A 3,439-nucleotide genomic window follows, 5' to 3' on the forward strand; every position below is an offset into this window, starting at 1 on the left:
AGAACTGTTGCTGCTCATGTATTTTAATTTAACTTAAAAAAAAAAATTTTTTTAATGAACGAACTATTGAGTTTGGTTTAATGGCCTACCAATGTATACTACGAGTTTCTTTGCCCTAGGAGTCGGGAAGACACTCGGCAAGAAATGGAAGCAAATTTGAAAGAAGAAAAAAAAAGTAATAATAATAATATTATTATTATTATCATTATTATCATTATTATATTATTATTATTATTATTATTATTATTATTGTTGTTGTTGTTGTTGTTGTTGTTGTTGCTGCTGTTGTTCTTGATATTGTTGCTTTTATTTTTGATGCTGTTATTGTTGACGATCATGTTATTGCTTTCCTATAATTATTCGGGTTGTCACTTATTTATAACATTAGTCCACGTAAACAGAGTCTCTTACTTGACCCTTTGATGATGAGAAACAGCTATCTATAAAATATATTAAGTATATATATTTAAAGCAATAAATCTAACAAAAAAAACAAATATAAGTGATAAATAGATAACGTATGTGCCTGTCTGTGTATGTATGTAAATATCTATATAATTGTATTAACAGTATTATTTTGTACTACGTGTCGGAATATATATTTTTTTCTCTTCATAATTTTGGATATGTCTTTGCCAATAAGCAAAATAATCGCGGATATTTTAGCTTTGAAACGTGAGTGTGACTTAATTCCAATTTATATTCTTGGTGAGTTTCGATGTGTTAATGTTTATGACTTACATTTTAGTATGATCTAGTGAAATATTTCTTTTACACCAGGGAGAAACAATTCCTATGCCGTATGTTATACACGCCACATTTGGGCTTTGCTCACATACATATCTAAGTTACCGAAAGTTATATATACAAAAGTGAGACCGACCAGAGTATCGATGTACTATAACTATAAAAACTTTAGCTGATCTGATATAAATTTTTTAAGTATGTCTCAGTAGAAATCACCTACATAACTACATAACTTGAATCACCTACATAAATACCTATGTATCAGTCGTTAGTGATTTAACCTATAATGTACGACTTAATGTCACGATTACTATTCCTTGACAGCACTAGAATTTAAAGTTAATCTTTACATTTTGCCAACTAAGTTTATTATGAAGATCAAGCCTATGAAATCTACTAGGTTTTGATGGCGAGAAAATGAAGTCGGCACGCTTACAATGTAACTAAGTGAGAAGAAGCAAATATTATTATGAAAGTTATATAATGTGCGCTATTGCAGTTATCATATACAAGGTCATAAAACATTCGTAAAATCGAAGTGCAACATTTGTAATGGCGGTTTAGCTAAAATATCTTCATTTTTGTTAAACTACCATTGCTTCCCATCGTTGAAATACCAACAATCCAGTTCTGTGTTCTGGATATTAGTTATCTCTATGGTGCAGATGTAAACTACCAATGTTCATCAAGGTAGGCTAATGTACGGTGTAACATGTAGCAACTAGGTGTATTAATACTAGGCAGGCCAAATGCATTTTTGAGGAAAACAAAATACTGGCATTCGACAAAGCATCGGTTAGAAAACTAGTGATGTCTATGTGTAGCCTCCAGAATGTTTAGTAGAATCTCTGATAGCTCTGTATTAGGACGTGGTTTCCTGATCATTTGGGTTCGCTGTTGATGGTAGAAGATTATTGGCGCTGTTATCCGTTGGAGCAGCGAATATGGGTGTTGCGGTTGATAGATGATGATGAGGATGATGATGATGATGAGGAGGAGGAGGAGGAGGAGGAGGACGACGACGACGATGATGGCGACGATGGTGACCCAAGGTTACATATGCGCAAACCCATCCTTAAGATACCATCAGTTAATCATCTGCCTGACATTCAAATAAATCAGGATAGCTATTTGTTCGATTTTACAGTTTAATCCGTACATGGGTGTTATAAATACATATAAACATAATTTCATATAAAGCCAGGTTAGAATTCAAAGCAACTAGGTAGCATTTATGGGCTGTCGGTAGAATTGAGAACTAACGCTAGCAGAAATATTTCTTCATTTCAAAGAAGCTCTGAAATGTTTCCCTTATATTCTAGAATCCCAGTCTTGGCAATTTCAATTCTAATTCCAATTCCCATACTTATTTTACATGAACTGTTAACATTGGTTTATTATATTAGCAGTAAATCGAAATTATGCAATAGAAGTGTACATCAATTAAATTGATTAGCGTTTATGATTAATTCATATTTTGAATAAAGTATCCCTTATGAAATAGTAGATAGCGTCCTTCGTCATGTATCTTATTTGTTTAAAAAAGAATTTAAGCACATACTGTAAAATTTAATTACTGAAACACAAAATGGATGAAATGATCACAGCTGAGGAAGATTTCCTGAAAAGTCTACTCGAGCGAGAATAATCTAAGTTTAAACAACAAAAACGACAACGAGGGCCTTGGCTACATAAAATTCAAACACATGTTTAGTAAGATTCAATTTGGATTTTTACGTTGGATGTTATTGTATACTGTAATATATTAATCTAGAACTGTATGGATTTCTATTTATCAACCGTCCTAATAATTATAAAATGTTGTAAGAGTTGCTTCATTGTAATATTAGTCACAGGTTTGAGAATTGTAAGGAATAAACAGAAAATTTAGTGACCACAAAAAATGTATTGTAGTATTTTGTTACGTTAAGAGAAAGTGTGCAATTCACCCATTTATTGTCGATAAATTGAAATCATAATAAAGTGCTGAGATACGTCGATTTGATCCACCCACTCGATCCACTAAAACATGTGCTACGTGTAAATGTTAGAATTGATTTTGAAGATGTTGATACGGTGAGAGTGAAACATCTAAACTTCCTATGATATCGCCTTAAATAATTTCTCTAAAGCAAAGTATTTTAGCACACCTTGGTTCTACATACTTACTTATATTTACACGTTCCAAAAGACTGCATTTTAGTTGCACTATCAAATAGTATCACTAAATATATTACGAAAATTCGCCATAATCTTCAACATTTAGTTTAATCTATGGGTGAAGACAACTGGAAATATTTCAGCACATTTTCTTGAAGCTATCTATAGTTAAACTGGAATCATCTATCTAAATTTATGTATCTTTATAACATATACTAGCGAAGCACTCGTCAAAAGTGAAACTATTTATTTAGGGTAGTTTTAGGATGTGTCTTCAAGTATTTTAGACCTTTCTACTTTTCTGGTTTGTGATATCACCGAAACTACGATACAATAATTCAATTAAGAAATAATGCATTGTTTTATTGTCTGTGCAAATTATCTTTTTCTTCTTGACCTCTGACATCGTTAAATTTAGGATATATTTCCTCGTTATATGTTTTCGACAACCACAGCCTAAAGTATTTTGATAATACTTGTATTCATTGTGTTACGAAACAAGGTAAATTTCAGAAAGAAGGGAAAGAATTCA

Source organism: Octopus sinensis, linkage group LG5 (assembly GCF_006345805.1).
Source record: "Octopus sinensis linkage group LG5, ASM634580v1, whole genome shotgun sequence".
NCBI classification, from domain to species: Eukaryota; Metazoa; Mollusca; class Cephalopoda; order Octopoda; family Octopodidae; genus Octopus; species Octopus sinensis.